This window comes from Oryx dammah, unplaced genomic scaffold (genome assembly GCF_014754425.2).
Source record: "Oryx dammah isolate SB20612 unplaced genomic scaffold, SCBI_Odam_1.1 HiC_scaffold_17, whole genome shotgun sequence".
Lineage (NCBI taxonomy): Eukaryota > Metazoa > Chordata > Mammalia > Artiodactyla > Bovidae > Oryx > Oryx dammah.
The window spans coordinates 56,337,219-56,357,437 of NW_024070201.1; the positions used below are offsets into that span (position 1 = coordinate 56,337,219).

At 42.6% G+C, this 20,219-nt stretch overlaps 1 non-coding gene across 1 annotated transcript; it reads right to left on the bottom strand.

Moving 5' to 3' along the window:
* Positions 1-365: 365 nt before the first annotated feature.
* TRNAY-AUA lies at positions 366-437 on the bottom strand. Its single transcript has one exon. It is a non-coding gene; the product is annotated as a tRNA-Tyr (tRNA).
* Between the last annotated feature and the right edge of the window lie 19,782 nt (positions 438-20,219).

Sequence of the window (20,219 nt, forward strand, 5' to 3'; positions counted from 1 at the left end):
TGAGCTTTCTGGCCTAAAGAACATAGAGGACTTTGGGGACTTCCAGTAAAACAGTTATAGAAATACTGACCTGACTCACTGGGAAATCAAAATCTAATTCTGGATGCCACACCCACCTGGGCAATCAAGGAACTGGAGAGCAGGATATAGATTCCCATTTTACAGATAAGGAAACTGAGGCTGAGGGAGGTGAAACAAATCACCCAAGTTTGTACATCTAGTGAATAACAAAGTGAAAGTGAAGTTGCTCAGTCGTGTCTGACTCTTTGCGACCCCATGGACTGTAGCCTACCAGGCTCTTCTGTCCATGGGATTTTCCAGGCAAGAATACTGGAATGGGTTGCCATTTCTTTCTCCAGGAGATCTTCCCAACCCAGGGATTGAACCTGGGTCTCCTGTATTATAGGCAGACGCTTTACCATCTGAGCCACCAGGGAAGATCTTAAATCCAGGACATGTGAGTCTAAATATCATGTTCTTCCCGTTATATAACATGTTTTACAATGACTGAGGAGGAGTGAAAATTCTGGGTTCTCAAACTCCAAGATAGATGTGAATCAACTGAACTAATCAGATCGATGGTGGGCACTAGTAATTGGAAATAGGCTGGAGCCAGGGACACACTGAGGATGCAGAGCTGGGGTATAGGCCGACAGGCATCTCCAAGGCACACAGACAAGGTCGGGTCTAGAAACGGGGCTGGATTCAGAGGCAGGGTCCATCTCAGAGTGCTGTCAGAGGACTACCATAGGCCCCTACCTGTCTGTCAGCCAAGGCATGCAGGTTCTTCTCTGAAAGGCATTTACTACTTCAGCTTCTTAAGGGGAACTCACAGAGGCGACTCTATAATTAGAGGGCCCTGGGGCAAAAGGAAAAAGTGGGCCACTTGTCCAAGGACCAGGGAGAAAGTGTTGAAGTATTAGAATATAGCACTTTTCTCTGACTTTGGTTCTCTTTCTCAATCTGTCATGGTATTTCTACCTGCTATTTAACCTTCCCCTCCCTCAGGCATGGGAATTCTCATCAGGTGAGTGCAGCCCTCATAGGCATCCGAGGTTCTGCTCTACAATTTGTCAAGTGGGCAAACAGCCCACCAGGTGCAGGGCACCCCCCTCCTGCCACCAAGCACAGAGCCCAGGTTAGGGGTGAGAAAGGCAACCTCCCCTTCCCACAGGCCCACCATCGCAGCTGACTCAGTGCACAACTGACGTCTAAAGGATTGCAACCTAGGCGCCAGGATATGCGCATTAAGCTAATGCCTGCCCCATGACCGATGGCTGCTACCATCTTGCCGTGCTCACCTCACTCGGATCCCACTGTGCCTGGCAGAGGCAGAGAGCAGGGGTGGGGTGATCAAGCAGGTTGGCACTTGGGGGGAAGGGAGTGGGCTACTGAAAACACACCCTGGGGAGACAGAAGGCAGCATGAGGCAGAATGAATGTGAGATGAGACTTTATGTCTTTGGAGCATACTCTGTTTTCTCACTGGACCTGACTTATGAAATATAGTATCAAAGATAACTTTATTAAGAATTTCAAGATGGCGACTGCAGAACATTAAACCCCCAAAGCAGGATTCTTTTGAGGGCAAGGTCCTGGTTGTGTGCTCATGAAAGCAGCTCTGAGAATATGAAAACCCCAGAAGCAATGGCCTTAAACGGATTAGCTTCCCTGGTGGCTCAGACCATAAAGAATTCGCCTACAATGCAGGAGACCTGGGTTCTATCTCTGGGTCGGGAAGATCCCCTGGAGTGGGCATGGAAACCCATTCCAGTATTCTGGCCTGGAGAATCTCATGTTCAGAGGAACCTGGTGGGCTACAGTCCATGGGGTTACAAAGAGTCAGACACGACTGAGTGACTGACACTTTCATTTTTTCACAGTCTGAGGAATGCTAAGGTCCCCATCCCACTCCCTACTCCTAAGCCTTCTGACTCCCTGTGGCCAATGTCCAGATGGCTTCCATGATCGCCCTGGAAGTCAGGGAACTCTCCTCTGTGGTCACTGGTGATGTCCTCTACTCCGCAGCCTCCAGTGTTGTTGCAACGATTGTCCCTGACCCAGACAGGCAAGGAGGGTTCGCTTCCTGCATGTCGCTTGTTATATTCTAGAAGGTGTGGCCTGGCTCTTTGCGTTTCTCTTATACCCTGCATTGCAGAGTCTGGGAAAAGTCTGTTAGTGCTGTTGTGACTATATAATTATCTATCATCTGCATTGAACATGAAGGGGGTTAAATGAATAATTACACTAGCACTCAAGTGAGTAAATGAAACTGTGCCAGGCAAACCAGGACGCAAGGTCATCCCATCTGTGACTGAATAAGGACACTCGGTGGGTCTTATGCAGTGTCACACACTTCTCATACAGCCACCTCCAACCAGCTCTTTAATATGAATCCTGTACATCTCAGTTCTCTCTCTCCCTAAGGCAGCTTCACAGCACTCCCAAGGAAAGGTCAGCCCTTCCCTGCTCTAGCTCTGTTTCCCAAATAATATTCCTAATCTCAGTGTCTGTGAACCCAGATTATAGTGGTGAAGTTCCTTATATTCTTTCTCTGCTAGAAGTTGAGATGGTCATTATTCAAATTTGATTTTTAGAGAACTGTCTTGGGACTCCAGGATGGGAACAACGATGAAAGTGTTTCTTGTATCCTAGCCATGTCTGTAAATGGACTGATTTTTTTTTCTTCTTTACTTTCCAATAGCTGTTGGGAAGCACTGAACACCTTCCCTCTCATCCATGTGTGCTGATGTTCTTTCAAAGGTGCCAGAGGTTTGGTGTCACTGGCTGAGAAATCTTAATTGGCCTTAAATAACATATTTCTGAGGTCAGAAGGGATTTTTATTAATGATTCCACTGTAAAGGTAGAGTTCACTATTGTTTAACCTTTGCTATAAAGGTAATTGCTCAGCCCATACTATTTTTCTAAGAGAGTGAAATCATTCTTACCCTTTATGAAGAGCCTATCAATAAAAGAGAGATTTCCTATATCCTGTCAACCCCTATTCACCCCAGCTTTTTTCCTCAGATGCTATCCCCTCCTCCCTCCTGGAATGTAGTCACAGAAAATCAAATCATTGTTTCCCATTTGACATCTGAAATGATTTTTAATCTTCATATTTTTTTTTTTGAACAAGAACCACCTTTTCGAAGAGCTCTATTTATGCTATGAAACACAGGTATAGACTTTTTTGGCTCCTTCTGACAATAGAAATAAAAACAAAAACAGTTTCCAGGGGGTATAACTTCAGTAGTATCAGCCATAAACACTTGGGAAATTGATATCTCAGCAAGGGGGCCCTCCAAAGCTTCCCTTACAGTAGGATAATAGTGGGAAGCCTGATCTTAAACTCTCAAATTTTTCCATAACGTAATCATTTTGTTTGAAAGTTACCATTCAAGCAACTATGTTCCCACCCTTTTCTCCCCCTACACCAGCCTTCCTACTTTACTTTTTTTTTTCTTTTTAAAATTAAGCTAGGATCCACAAGCCACTAGGCTTTCCTGGTGGTTCAGACGGTAAACAGTTTGCTTGCAATGTGGGAGACCTGGGTTTAGTCCCCGGGTCAGAAAGATCCCCTGGAGAAGGAAATGGCAAACCACTCCAGCATCCTTGCCTGGAGAATTCTATGGATAGAGGAGCCTGGCAGGCTACAGCCCCTGGGGTTGCAAAGAGTCGGACAGGACTGAGCGACTGAAATACACAGGATCCACAGAGTGGACATGAAGATTTGATCAATCTCTTTTTGACAGTTCTGCAGTATCCCAATTCAGCCTCACCAATATTAAGTCACCATAAATTTATTACATTAAAAAATATGTTTGGCTCTATGATAGGCTGAATGACATCACCTCAAAATTCATATTTTAAAGTCCTAAATCCCAGTATCTCAGAATGTGACTGCATTTGGAAATAGGGCCTTTAAAGAGGTGACTAAGTTAACTGAGATTATTAAGGTGGGTTCTAATCTAATATGATTTAGTATCTTTATGAGAAGAAAAGATTAGGACACAGACACACACAGAAGGAAGATGACATAAGGACAAACAAGATCGTCTACAAGGCTAGGAGAAAGGCTCCAGGACAAACCAACCATGCTGACACTTTGATCTTGGACTTTTAGCCTCCAGAATCACATGAAAATAAATTTCTGTTGTTTAAGCACCTGACCTTTGGGATTTTGTCATGGAGCCCTAACAAACTAATCAAATAAGTTTATCTTGCATCCATTCAATTTACTACTCATTTTAATTCTTTTTAGTTCTAACATCCCTGAAGGATAATTTACATACAATAAAATTCATCTTCTTTTAAACAATGCATTTTTGACAAATGCATATACCCATGTAAACGTACCACAATTAAAATATAAAATATTTCCTGTAACCCCAAAATTTCTTTTATGCCCTTTTGTGACCAATCCCCACTCCCCAACCACAGACAAAATCTGACCTGCTTTCTGTTACAATAAACTTTGCCTATTCTAGAATTGCATACAAATAGAATCAGACAATATATACTTATTGGTATCTAGTTTCCTTCACTTAGCATAATATTTTTGAGATTCATCCATGTTATTTTATATAGCAATGGTTTCTTTTGGTTGCTAAATTGTATTCTGTGGCATGTATAACCACAATTTGTTTATTCATTCACCTGTTGATTGACACTTGAGGTTTTGAACTTCTATGAATAAAGCAACTAAGAGCACTTGTGTATAAGTCTTTGTGTGGATAAATGTTTTTATTTCTCTTGGGCGAATATCTCACAGATTTTGGGGATTCAGTTGCAGACCATTGCAATAATTTATGTGAGTGTGCTTCGGAACTCACTATTGTCCAATTACTCTGTATGTCTTATGTCTATACTGCACCCTCTTAATCACCTTAGCTTTGTATATAGTAAGACTTCAGGTCCAACTTTGTTCCTCTATTTCAAAATTGTTTTGGCTATTTTGGGTTCTTAGATTTCTGTATCAATTTTAGTATTAGTTTATCAATTTCTCCAAAATATGCTAGAATTTTAAATGGACTTATGTTAAATTGATGGATCAATTTCAGAAGAATGGGCATTTTAATAATAATGAATCTTCTCAAGTATGGGTATATGTTTTCTTTCCAATTCAGTGTCTCAGCAATATATTTTAGTTTTCACTGTACAGGTCTTGTAGACATTTTGTTAAATGTATCGCTAAGTATTCAATATTTGCTGATGTTGTAGTAAATGATATTTTTAAATGTTATTTGCTAATTGTTTGTTACTAGTACATAGAATTACAATTGTTTTATATATACTGACATTGTTTTTTGAATTCCTTGTAAGTTCCAATAGCTCTATTGTAGATTATTAGAATTTTCTATGCACACGACCATGTGTCTGTGAGTAAAAATAGTTTTACTGCTTCCTTTCTAATCTATATGATCTTTATTTCTTTTTATTGGCTATTGCACATGCTAGGTTTCAATACAATGTTGAATAGAAACGATAAGAACAGACATTCTTATTTTTTTTGTTCTGAGTGTAAAAGCATTTACTGTTTTGACATTGACTTTGATGTTAGCCTAAGGTTTTCTACAGATGTCCTTTATCCAGTTGGGGAATTTCCCTATCTGCTGCTAGTTTGTCCATGGCTTTTACCATGAAAAGTGTTAGATTTTGCCAAGTTTTTTTTTTTTTTTAACAATCTATTGAGATTTTCCAATGATTTTTCCCCTTTAGTTTCTAATGTGGCAAATGTGATTTATTTTCAAATGTTAAACCAAGCTTGAATTTCTTAGATAAAGTAAACCCCTGTTGGAATCCCAACTAGATTTGTGCTGCCCCATCAAAGGGACCAGGAAGGGCTGAGGAGCCTCTTCCTCAGAAGGCTGGGCACTGGCTCTGCGGGGAAATTTTCTCTGAGACCCTGAAGTATGCAGGCCCTTCTCAGAGGTCTGAAGACCAACTCCTCAGGATTAATTCTCTGGGCAACTGGTTTCTGGTAACCCCACCTCTTTCTCCTCTCCTCCCAGCCCTAGGGCTCATGGTGAAATGGAGCAGGACCCTGTGGTCCTTGAGGCCCACCCCCAACCCCCGCCACTGATCATGTTCTCTGCCTGCCTTTTTCCTGTGGAAAACTTTAGTCAAAGAGTAAGTTTAATCAGAAAAGTGAGAAATGCTGAAACAAAGGAAAACAGTCTAAGGAGACTAAATAATAATGTGATCATTAAACATAGCCAAGGAAGGACCTTTATTTCTTTCTCAAGGGCTATAGATAATATTCTGAGCCATATCTTGTGAGCTGTCTTATCAGTACTAAAACTCCAGGTGGAAAAGTTAACTACAGGATGACCAGACTGTATCCAGGACATGAGCTGCCACAATTCCGAGACCTGACCACAAAGATATGGGAACAAATGCACCCTGGAACTGAAGAGTAACTGTACGTAAAACAACCAAGATGATGCTGGTCAGACCACTGATGACCAGTTGAAGATGACTGTTAGAGATGACTGTGCTGTTTCTGCAGGTAACCTCCCCCCTGCAACTATAAAAGCTCTCACCCCCTGCTTGTCGGAGGGTGGGGAGCGGAGAAGCTGGCCATTGGACAGATGTCCGCCACCCTCCGCACCAGTTGCCGGCATCTGAAATAAAGCTTTCCTTTCCACCAACCTGGCCTGTTTACTGACTTTTGAGTGGTGAGCAGCCAGACCCCCCATGCATACCTTTCAGTAACAATGGTACTTTCATAAAATCATGATTTCTCAGAATTGAAAATATCTTAGAGATCAGTTACTAAAACCTTCCAGCCAATGCATGAATCCTTGCTACAGTGTTTCTGTTAAATGGCCATCCATGCTAGTCTTAAAATCACTTGAGACACTGAACCCAGTAGCTCTTGCAAATACAAAGAAGAAATCAAGAAGATTAAGAAGAGATGCTGTTATAGTGAGTCCTTTAGTTTTCCTGAGCAGTGCTAAGGCTATTATCCACAGTTTAATTTTAGTGTTTTTGTTTTTGTTTGCTGGGTTCTGTAAACTCTATGGACATAATCTTAGGATTCCATGAATTCCTCATGGAAAAATATCTTTTAAAATTTATTTCTGTTGAAGTCTTAAAAAGTAATGTAGGTAAATATAGGTATATCTGAATCATTCAGTAGGATGATTTCCATGACCATAAAGAGCTTATAAGAGTAGCCACACATTTTCAATGCCTGTGTTCACTTTGTCACTTTGTTTGTGTTTATAATCTACTTGAGAGACCATTATTAGTTCCAAACAAAGACGCTGGATCTAGGATGCCAGATTGGAATTCAAGATCAGCAACTCACTCTTTGTGTGGCTTTGAGCAAATTATGTTGCCTATCTGTGCCTCAGTTTCCTCATGTGTAAAATGGAGATAATTAAAGTATCTCATTGAATCAATATATCAGATGAATTAATATATCAGAACAATACCTGACACATACTAAGTGCTATATAATGTTTGGTAGTATTGAAACCATGCAACTCAGACTAGGACTTGAATGCAAACGCTGGGACTCAAACCCAGCCAAAACACAGAATATGGCTTCAACCCATGGTCTTCTAACTGAAATCATACTTGGCCTCAGGACTTTATGAAGCTCAGGTTCTTGATGTCTCACTGAAGAAAGAATTCAGTGAGAGACAAAATGATAGGCAAGAAGTGGATTTATTTAGAGATGAAAAAACTCCACAGACAGTGGGCCATCTCGGAAGGCAAGAGTGGCACCAGGGTCAGTTTTGATATGGGTGGGTAGTTTCATAGGCTAATGAACAGAAAGAGTATTCTAGCTATTTTGGGGCCAGGATCGGGATTTCTAGAAACTGGGCCACCACCCACTTTTTGACCCTTATGGTCAGCATTGAAACTGTCATGGCGACTGTGGGTGTGTCGCTTAGCTTGCTGATGTGTTGCTATGAGAGTATCCTGAGGCTCAAGTCCTAATGGAAGTGGATTTATCTGCCATCTCATAAGCCTTCCCTGGTGGCTCAGGTGGTAAATTGTCTGCCTGCAATGCGGGAGACCTGGGTTCGATCCCTGGGTTGGGAAGATTACCTGGGGAAGGAAATGGCAACCCACTCCAGCACTCTTGCCTGGAAAATTCCATGCACTGAGGAGCCTGGTGGGTAGAGTCCATGGGGTCAGAAAGAGTCTGACGTGACTGAGCGATTCATTCACTATCTGCAGTCTTAGACCTATTTGCTTCCAGTCGGTTCATGCCCTGTCCTTGGGCTATGTTATTCTTTTAGAGGTTGTACCCTGCCTATTCCCCTTCTGTTTCATATCACTAGATAGTATTAGCTTACTTATTGACAGCTATTAACAAAGTGACTAACTTGCCTACAGTCACAGGACTAGAAAGCAGGAGAGCTGGGGCCCCCACTCAGGCTGCCTGGCTCCAAGCTGGTCATTTTGCATTATCACTTTGTCCTTGAAAGACATAGGCAAGCTCTGAGATGAAAACCTGTGACTACAACCCCTGCCCAGGAATTCCGGAATGCAAGCCTTACTGGAATGGCAAAACCAGAAGGGCTCTCTGAGTACTTCTTGGCTTCTGATCCACTGAGGAACAAGGCCTGCAGGCTCAGATACTGTTAATTTTATGTGTCAACTAGAAAACTGAGCTTTGGGATGCCCAGATTAGTTAGTTTCATGTGATTCCTGGGTGGGTCTGTGAAGATGTTTCCAGAAGAGACTGGCATTTGAATTGGTGGGCTGAGTAAAGTAGATGGCCCTTCCCAGTGTGGTTGCCTGTGGGCTAAGTCACTACCGTAGTTTCTGACTCTTTGCGACCCTGCAGACTGTAGCCCACCAGGCTCCTCTGTCCATGGGATTCTCCAGGCAAGAAAACTGGAGTGGGCTGCAATGCCCTCCCCCAAGGGATTTTCCCAACCCAGGGATTGAACCCGTGTTCTTAACTCTCTCACATTAGCAAGCAGGTTCTTTATCACTAGTGTATCATCTAATCCACTGAGAGCCTGAATGAAAAAAAAAACAAAAGGGCAGAGGAAAGTTGGATTGATTCAGAACTGGGGGATCCATCTTCTCCTGCCTTCAGTGATGTTGGTTCTCAGGCTTTGAGACCCAGAGAGGCTCTTGTGCCTTCTGACTACACTAACAGCTTTCCTAGGCTTCTAGCTTGTAGCCTTATCCTTCACAATGGTGAGAGCCAATACTGTCACCTGAAAACCAGCTTTTTGAGTTGAGTGAGTGTTGGTGAGTGTTGAGCCAAAACACAATCAAACCAAGGAGAGAATTAAGCATTTATTATTACTTGCACCAAGTAAGGAGAACACCAGGGCTCTTTCCCGAAGCAGTATCTCCCTGAACTACAAAACTGGATAAGTTTTAAGCTAAGAGTACATGTATATTCATGAAGGGGCTTGGTCGGTTGACAGAGTCCAAGGGCATTAGTGATAAAGTCTTCACCTGCCAATTCAGGAGACATAAGGGACATCTTAGCCATCTGCAGCTGACAGTTCTAGCTGCAGCTCAAGCCGAAGAAGCATTTCTACAAGAAGTGTCTTTCTTTCCTTAACCCAATCATGTTAAGGAAGAACTGCTGCCATTTATTTTCATAAGTGGTTCATGACCTCAAAAAGTTGTCAATGCCAATGTGCTTGGGATAAATAAGCTTTTCCTCCTGCAGTTTACATGTCATTTTCTTCTAGGAAGCGGAGGCTTCCATGTCTTATTGCTGGAAGAATCCTTTTCTCCTGGAATAGAGTAGGAGAAAGCACAGGGACCAATGCCTTCCTTTCTCTCCACCCATTGTTGCATTTTACTTGTTCTTCTCCACTAGAAAACTACACACTAAACTTGTAGTCCTTAAACACTCACATGACAAGTTAGAGTTAAAACACCCCTCAATCCTCAATTTTCGAGAAGCCAGGTCCCCAAATACAGAGACCACTTTTGTGAAAATGTCCATTCCCTCCTCCTTTGCAGGGTTCCCTAGGGTCTCCCAGAGATTGAGAGCCTGTTTCCTCTATATCTTGGCTCTTCTGACTTCCTTTACAATGTAGGATAAGGCCACTTAATATTTCTCCCAGTGGTTTCACCATATTGTAAGGTCAGATGTGGTTTTTGTGGAGTGCAGTTAATATAAATATTTTAAAATTATTGATAGTTTAGAAAACTTTCTTTCAGCTTTACAGCTAATTTTAGGTAATGTCATGTAAATTCAAGTTCAGGAAAAAATTTATCAAGCTGTAATATTGGAAGGATTTTTTTTGGGGGGGTGGTGGTGCTATGAAACATGTGGGAATCTTAGTTTCCTGACCAGGGATGGAACCTGTGAAGTCCTAACCACTGGATAGTCTCTGGAAGGAGTTTTCACAGGCCAGCTTTTAGCTCCATACATTCCAAACCTAGTGTCCACATATTCTTTCTTGCTGAATGATACAGGAAACATTCATATCACAATGTGTCCTCTGGCCTCAAACCTTCAGATCAGGACACAAGTCGGCACAGAAGGTCATAGGATTATTCCTGGAAGTTATCTCTGAACCAGAATGGCTAATCATAATGTAACTGTATAGGGAAGTGACCTTGGTCTATGGGAATGTATACTACCAGTCCCAAGTTCATTGTATCCCCCATGGTCCATTTTTGTTTAGTGTTCATAGTGTCTTTAAAGGTCCTTGAGTATTTCTTGATTTTACTTTAGATTGCTGAGATAGATCATTCATCATTTAATTGTTATTTAAATAATGAATCCTTGCTGTCTCCCTTTTTCAGAGTGTTGCCCATGGGAGAAACAATGATTTGAAGGGTCTTGTGCTTGTGACTTTCATCTTGGGACTTCAATGTAAAACAAAAGTTTGCTATCTCCGACCATGACACCTTAATATTTATGGTACATCTTTCCTGGTTGGTCAGTAATTTAGACCTCAGGTATCTCATTTTCAGCTCCTGAAGAGGTGATTGGGCTTCTCTTTGAAGGGCCCCTCATGACCCCCTGAAGTGAATTTCATGTACAACACATTGCCTATAAGGGTCTAGTGATCTCAAACAGAGTCTCCATATTTGATGACAATCTAGACCTCTGTTGTCAAGTGATGTTTTTACAAATAGACCAAAAATACTTTTACTTGTATGGTCTCATGTGCTACATCATTCCCTAAAGGATCTGAGACACTAGATGGTTATAATCTTTTTAGATTGCCCTCTAACAAACAGAAAAAAAAAAAAAAAAAAACCTAGAACAAAAAGTGAAAAATAGAACTCAGAGGGAAAGGAAATGGTATAGAATGCTCAGAGGGCAAAGCTTATACATAGAAAAGCAAAAATGCAAATGTGATGACCATATCTGGGTTAGCAAATGAACACTGAGCTTCTTCATAGAAAATGTAAAAAGGAAAACCTGATTAGTTATAAAATACACACTGTTGAGTAGATCAAACCATCACTATTTTGCAGAAACAGTTTTTCCTGGTTCTGACATGCAGCCCGGAATATATTTCATTCACTGTTGAAATCCCAGAGTGGTGCCTGGTACTTAGTAAACACTCATTAAATATTTCTGAGAAAATGAATAAACAGATGAACGAAGTCAATGTTTGCTTTCTCTAATAAGTTTAAAATTATTCAAAGGCCTGTATTATACCTCATTCATCTTTATAGTCTCCCAAACACTTACTATGATTCATTCTTTCATTCAACAAACAATTATTGAGGGACTGTTATGTGCCAGGCATTGTTCTAAGCTCTAGGAATGTGATAGTAAACAAAACATTCTAATGAAGAAACAAACAAAAAATGAGACAATTTGTATACATATGTATGTATTTATATTCACATAGTATGTTAGATAGTGAGTGATTCTTTAATGTAGTGAGCACATGTTTGAATTCCATATGAATTCCAAGAGAAGCCCCTTCCTCAGAAAACCCTGGAGGGTCTTCTAACCAAGAAGACCGTCAAAACTGTGATGTAATAACAGGGTCTGTGGAATGGCTTCACTGGAGGCCTTAGAATAGTCCCTGGATTTTGTGCTTTTCAATAGTGACTGAGAGGTCTTTTGAAAATCCTAAATCAGAAGACTGTGGTGTGGGAGACCTTGGAGGCCAGAAGCTGATTTGGGAAACCCCATCCCTCTCAAATCAGTGAGAGCCTAAACTGAGGCCATCTTTAGAAACAGAATTTCCTCAGGACCCATTTATAGCTCTGAGCCATTCTGCTTCCTACTAAGGGAGCTCCCAGGCTGGGGCCCTCCACCTAGCCAAATGCCCCCGGTCAGACGCGGTCACTGGCCCCTGAAGAATGTTCCCCTCGCTTCTCCTTTGGCTCTCCTTCTGCACAGAGACTGTTCCAGCATCCCTGTTATCTGTGGCGCCAAGAAGACTAAGAGTCCCGTGACAGCAGGGGCTGGTGGGGCAGGCACTGGAGGCTGCCTGACGGCCAGGGCCCATTAACCTCCTCTTCCAGCTCATTGTTTTACAAGTGGTCATCGCCACCTTGCCGCCCAGTCAGAAGCTAGTAGCAGCTTTATAGCCTACTTACAGAAAATGGCTCAGCACTTAGGCATTTTCTGGTGCCCCAGGGTTCAAAGTGAAATTAATTTCCATTACCTCCCATAATAAATCACCTCACCCAACACATGGATGAAATTCCATTCAGGAGACTCAAGTCATTCTGGGACTCCACAGAAAAGCATACACACTTCAACTTGCACTTACTTAATTTCTCTGCTTTGGGGAGAGCTGATGGGGCCCTACCAAACAACTCGGTTCCAAGAGAGCCAATGGAATGTGAAGCAGTCCTAAAACACAGACTGGGACGTGGCCTGATGATCCCAGGTTTGTGGAGAGAAGAAGGGGGAGTTCTTTCTCTCCTGCAACACTCTTTGGCCCCTGTCCTCTCTCTCTGTCTTTTTTTTTTTTTTTTTAAATCGCAGCACAGATGCATGGAAGCTGATAAAGCAGTCAGGACGGTTGTGGCCCTCTGGGTTTGACATCATAATCTGGATCTGGTTGGAAATGCTTGGCGGCCTTTGGGGGCGCATGTGTGGCTACTCATTCTAATTTTCAATCTTTTTTTGAAAAGAAACCGCTGAGTGATCACAAATGCCGTGTACAGTGGATAATGAAGAAAGTAAATAGCAAGGTTCGGCACCACCAAGACAAATTCATGGAGGCTGAAGGGACGGTGAGCATGACTCAGCAGGCGAATCATGTCTAAGGAATTTAAGGCAGAAAGGCAAAGGGGGAGGGAAGGAGAGAGGCCCAGAATCTATGGGCTGAAAGGGTTGTACACAGCCCTGAGTCCAAGCGATCATATAGGACATTATAGCAGTAACGAACGCTATATGTTTGGCCCTGGCTGTGACTAAGGATTACCTGTAATGATGGTACCAATTAAACCCCTCAGAAACCCTATTATTCCGGTACTCTTTGCATTGGGATCATAGGTAAAAAAGAGAAGCAGACAAATCTTCCAAGCAAGGAGGCAGGGGCTGGATATAGTTACTAGAAGGAAGAGAAAGGGTACTGGTCAGGCAAAAACAGCCCATCTTCACCTCAGTTTCTCTCTACATAACACTTTGCATTTGCAGAAGTATGTCGGTTCTACAAATTTAAACATTTGTTTTTAAAAATTAGAAAAGAAAGAAAACCTACTTCATAGGGTTTTATCTATTTTTATGCTCATAAGGTTTACAAGTGAGAAAACAAAGACTCAGTGAACTAAGGAGAATTACCCTAATCATGTCGCCAAGAAGTGATGGTGTCAGGCTTGGAACCCAGGTCTTCTCGAATCCAGAAATTAAGTGCTCAGTGTCATACTGTTTCTTTGTAACTCAATGAGTTGGAAGCCCAACTGGGACTCTAAGCTGCAGCTGGAACTGATGTTTTTCTCACAGAGATGGATGGATGAATGAAATGATAGGGAGGGAGGTAAGTAGATAGACGATAGATAGATAGACTTCTTATAATTTCTTTCTGATGACATAAGTAGCGCAACCTTACTATAAATACTCAAGGACTATAGATATAGGAACTGAGGGCGCCTTATAAGCAAGCCCTGTGAAACAAATGCTACTGTTAGATATAGTCCTTTCATTTCTTCTATTTTTATACTGCAAATTATACCAACATATTTTTGAAAACAGAAGCACCTTTCCCTTAATTTTGCTGGGAACCTAAAACTGCTCTAAAAAATCATCTACTTTTTTAAATGAAAGCATCTTATACACATCATTCTGCAACTTTTTTCTATATACATTTTTTAGTTTGACATCAACCATTTTACACAATTTTAATTAACTGGTTCCTTGTAATGAACATCAGGTCTCAATTTACTGCTAGTACTCTTCCCATTAATGTGGTGGGTCTAAATCTTCAGCAGGCATGAGCCTCATTTGGGGAGCTTATGGAAATGCTTATTCATAAACACCAAGGCTAGAGATTCTTATTCAAAAGGTCCAGAGCATAACTCAGGAATTAAGATTTTTTTTCTGAACACAATTTCTTCTTCCAGGGGTCTTATAGATGCAAGCGATTTTGAGAAATATTTTGCAAAAAAAAAAAAAGTTCAGTTTTTGTGTCTTGACAGTATAGTCTTTCCATCCTAACATTTAGACTTAAAAAACACCACCCAATTAATTAATTGGCTAGAGTGATACAAACTTGAATTGTGACTTTGAAATATAAATGCTGTTTGAGATCCAAATGGACATGCCTCTGTCTTTCTCATCCCTGAACCTGGCTCCAGTCTTTCATTTTTAAAAATATACGGGCTCTAGGAAAGCCCATGGTACAGAGAAAAGAGTTCCCAGCTCTCCTCTAACTTGCTGGGCAACCTGAGACAAATCACCTCAGTTCCCAGGCCTCGTGGGTGCGTCTGTACAGCCCAGTGATCTCTAAGGCCCCTAGAGGCAGCGCACTTCTCTGAGCCCCATCCCCACCCGGGTGAGGGAGAATTCTGGGACTGGAGAAAAGGCGGCTTCCCTTGTGAGAAGCCTTTATGGGCTTCATTCATTCAGTGCCCCACTTATCCAAAGGCCTCATATACTCAGAAGTCAGTGTTTCTCAGCCTGTGAATTTGACTCCCCCATCCAGGAAAATGATGGAACCTTCCAAGGTGGACATGTACCCGCTCCAAGTGGAAACCAGGCACTCTAACCATCTGTTTGAAACATTTAGTGACTAGATCCTTTCTATTGCACAGCACTCTGCACGCATACACACGCGCCCACAGGCACAACACAATCTGCCAACCAACACAGCCATTTTATGAGGGGAAAGGTCAGAGAGCACCATCCCAGTTTTGCCTACAAGAAAACAGAGGCACAGGGACATCACGCGGCTGGAATACCATCACCAGGTCAGGCACTCGTTGGGACCCAGTTCTCCCGAACTCTAATCTGAGGCTGTTTGCAACAGTGTTAACAAGCCTCCAGGGTGCACACATTCAAATCTATTTCAGATGTATTATATCACTTGGTCTTCACAATGGCCTTAAGGAATAGGTACAGGTATCCCTTCCCACCACCCAACTTTTTGTAAGTTCACTTTATGCCATTTCACATTCACAAAAAACTTATACTAGTACCTACTTTTGCTAACTGAAAGAAATCTGTAGAACATTTTTTGCTTTTATGAAAAAAAAGAGTTAAAAAGCAAAAATTGTAATCATCCTTTGTCCTGCCGTGAGCTGTTATGGAGGTCATCACACATCCCAAGCAGGGAAAGTGGCCCTACTAAGCTCTTTCCCCAGGAACCACACTCAGCATCTCAGCGTCAAGCTGCCATATCTTTGAACCACATCTATGAGCAACTGTGCTTGTCTCTACTTATTTTGTGCATCCATTAGCAAGATGTGTCCTTAGGTAATTCCTTCTTTGCTTTACTCCATTTCTACTTAGGAAAGATTTCATAGGAAAGCTCTACTTTTGGATAGCGGGGAAATCTGTATTATCACCTTATGAACAAACCCAGTGCTCTATGAGACTTAGTATTTCCCCCGGGCAGGGTTTACATCACACATGTCAGTGTGCTCACCCAAAGTTACCTAGATTGAAAGTGGCAGGATCGGGGCCACAGGCAGATCATTTTTCAGTTCAGCACAGTCTTACGGAGCCTCTTTGCTGTAACAGGAAGGCTCTACCTGTGGTACAAAGCCAACAGCCACCTGTACCATGGACTCTGGGGAGGAGAGGAGCTGCGCAATGAGGGGCAGGTGAAGACCTGGACGCAAGGACCACCTTCTCTGGGCAGGGGCTTTACTTCTCTTACTGCATAAACGCTGTCAGAATTGATGCCCTGGATCTCCTGAAGTAATGGATTCATCCAGTTTTTATATTTTAACTTAAGCGAGAGGACTCATACATTTCCCTCTTGCCAAGATCTGGGGTTAGGATAATGTACCAAGGATGACTATTGGGAAAAAGCAGCAATAACATCTCATCTGAATTCCAAGATCCAGGCTGGAGGGAAGAATTCCTTGAGACTGGCTGGAGATGGGCCTCAGTTCACACTAAATGCTATTCAGTTCATGTATCTTCCTGTGGCAGATGCTATATGAAGCACTGACAACAAGAAAATGAGGAAGACTATTCCTGCCCTCTGTCTAAAAGTGGAGTTGGTTGGGAAGAAATGGAGGCAGTGTGCCCTGTGGGCTCTGGAGTCAGACAGCTTGGGTGGAATCCCTGTTCCAGCCTTGACTGTGTAACCTGGGGCAAATTTCTGAAACTTAGTTGTTTCACTGGTAAAGGGAGAGATACGATATTAGTCCTACCTTATGGATTACTGTTGCATATAGTGAATGATTTAATACATGTTAAGAGGGACTTCTCTGGTTAAGTCCAGTGATTAAGACTCCATGCTTCCACTGGAGGGGGTGTGGGTTCGATCTCTGATCAGGGAACTAAGTTTCCACATGCTGCAGAGTGTAGCCAAAAAAATAAATAAAAATAAAATAGAATGTAGGAAAATCTCCCAGCAGAAGTAATAGCAGAATCAAAGGAATTTTTTTTTTTTAAAGATGGTGAATGCTGAGTTTATGGAACTGTAAGTAGGCAACAGTGACTGGAAAGAAGGAGGGGTAACCAGAGGTGATATGATGACGACAATGACAATAAATAATCTCACTTAGAGAAGTACATGTGAGGTGCTTAGAACAATCCCTAGCAAGAAGTAAGTGTTACCATGAAAAAGTACAGTGACAGAGATATTAATAAACTCTACACACAGAGGAGGGAATGGTGATTCCTTTCCAGAGCAGTGGGAGTCAGGGATGGCATCCTGGATTTGGAAGAATGATTAGGATTTTCTGTGAGAGATGGCAAAGGTAGGGCAGGTAGTACTAAAATACTGCTTCTAAGAAAAACAGCTACTATCTACTGAGTGCCTACCGTTTGCAGGTCCTGTGCTAGTGTGCTTGACATGAGTTCTCTCCCTGAATCCTCTCAAAAGTGTGTGTACTCAGTCACTCATTCATGTCTGCCTCTTTGTGAGCCCATGGACTATAGCCTGCCTGGCTCTTCTGTCTTTGAAATTTTCCAGGCAAGAATACTGGAGCGAGTTGTCATTTCCTACTCTGGGATCTTCCCAACCCAGGAATCAAATCTGTGTCTCTTGTGCCTCCTGCCTCGGCAGGCAGATTCTTTACCACTGAGCCACCTGGGAAGCCCCCACTTAATCCTCTCAATAGTGATTCCATGAAATTGGCACCATTATTACTATTATGAAACAGATGATAAAATAAGAGACCAAGAGAGGTTCAACAACTCACCAAGGCCATACAGCTAGAGCATGATAGAAGTAAGACTTAATGATGTTTGATGTCAGAATAAACATTTTAAGCCATCAAGCTACATTTTAGCAGTTCTCTATCCCACCCACAATCACTGAGGGCAATTTTCCTCACTTTAACATTGGACCCTTTAGAACCACTCATTCATAGAGCTTGCCCATCAGTCCGTCTCTTCTGGCCCAGGCTGTCTCATCGGCTGCCAGCTGCTGTGCAGAGTGCTGGGGCTGCAGGGGCCACCTATTGAAAGCAGGAGATTTCAGAGGCCAAGACAGAGAAGAATAGAAAGGGAACAGCCAGGTGAGCCTTCCAACTTTTCTCCCAGCCCCTGCTACAGGCACCACCCACCCTCTACCCTTTCTCTGAATGACCCTGTGACGCCTGATGAAATTAAACCTGCTTCAGCAGGAGCGAGCTATGGGCGTCTGGTTCCCTGGCACTTTTAGTCTAATTGCTGCCCAATGAATATAATAGCTCCCCGACTATCTTTTCAACAACATGGGTTTCTGAAGCCATTCGGAGAGGGCTGAACACCAATAACACTCACCCTCCTGTCTGAGGGCTGAAATTCAATATCAGCCAGGCGGTCCTGTTTTACTACTTGGCTTTCATCTCAGCAAGCTCCTTCAGTCTCAGGTTTACTGTCCAGTTGCTAGACAGGAGCAATCTGTGACACTCCCCGCCCCCCCACCCTCCCGCCAAACTCTCTCCTGTTTCTCATATCCCAGGGCTGCTAAACTCAAGTAGGGGCCCAGGATTACTTTACAGGTGGAGAAGAGGCGAACTCCAGTGGAAGTCCATTCTGGTGAACTGGCTAGCTGCTGACCTTGAAGAAGCAACTGCTTGAAATTGTGCTGAGTTCGAGTCTGGAGGCCAGATGGAGCCTTGGAAAACTAGTCAGACCTGCTATTGCAGTTGGCGAGTGTGGATGAGATGTTGGAATAAGCCTGCAGGGAGCTCTTGTCTTCACCCTCGGGCAGGCAAGGAGTCAAGAGACACCCCGCTCCTGATAACTAAATCTTTGATACCTCAGTGCTTCGGCTGTCTATTGTGCGGGAACAAAACAGGTCACCTCCAAACTGTGTGGGTTAAAATAACAGTTATTTTGTTATCTTTTTCATTTCTGGAATCCACTGGGAAGGTCATCTGCTGTTCTGCAGCTATTGGCTGGGGCTAAAATCATCTGGAATATCCCAGATGGCTCCCATATCTGGCACCTTGGCAGGGGCAGCTGGAATACTGAGCTCCCTTGGGAACCCAAGGCAGGCAGGCCGGGCTCCTCAGATAGTCTCAGGGCTTCTGTTCTACACGGAGCCTCCATGTGACCTCTTCCACTGGGGAACTGGACTTCTTATGTGATGGCCCAGGACTCCTCAAAGTAGAAGCTGTCAGTGTTTAAAGTTTAGGCTCAGAGCTGGCACGGGGGTCACTTTTTCTGCATTCACTGGTTATAGTCACAGGGCTAGGTCTTATTCAGGGAGGGACTTCACAAGAGTCTGAATACTGCTCAGTGGAAGCCATCTTTGGAGAGTAACTATTCCATTCAGAGTAACTAACATTCAGAGAGTAACTATTACACTCAGTTATGCATTCTACACAAGCATGAATCCTGTTCTCTTATATAAGCATGCTTTCGGCTAACAGAAGTATCGCTTGTTCTGTGCTTCGCTTAGGTGAGGCATTATGGTAAACAGGTTATATCATTGTCTTTTTTTGGCCTACAAAAACTCGGAGAGCAGGTATTAGTACCACCAAATGAATACACTCTCCAAAGTTTGGAGAGGTTGAGTAAATTGCCCAAATTATCTATCTCATTTGTGTGTATCCCCAAGGTTTTTAGCAAAGCTGTCTCTCAGAAGAGCTGGCAACTAGTTTCTCTGCTTAGCTTTTGCTCTTCATACTTCTCTGGACAGTGCTGAGATTTTGCCAGGTGATACAGCCTGAGAGTCGCCATTTATTCTTTCTGAACTTTTTCAGTGAAGAGGACTGTCATGCAAGGTCCACGCTCTGCCCATCACTTCTGGAACCTGTCTGTGGTCCTCCCCCACTTGCTGAATAGTAGTAGTTTTTTTTTTTTTAGTAGCAGTAGATTTTTATCCTCCTCTCTGGGTCTTTCATGTGTATTGAGACTTCCTACTTCTTCCCCACAGCAGAAGTTTAGAGAAGAAGGATTCTGGCCATTTTGGTTTTGGTTAACTGGATGAGTGGAGATCTAGTTCAAATAAGGAATCAAAATGAATCTTAGTATTAGCTAAGAATTTCACATCATTGCTGCTTCTTTGTAAGCTTAAACTCTAAGAGATGTTTACATAAACACATAAATGTACACATGTATTAAGTGTATTTTGTCCTGGAGAAGGAAATGGCAACCCACTCCAGTATTCTTGCCTAGAGAATCCCATGGACAGAGGAGCCTGGTGGGCTGCTGTCCATAGAGTTGCACAGAGTCGGACAAGACTGAA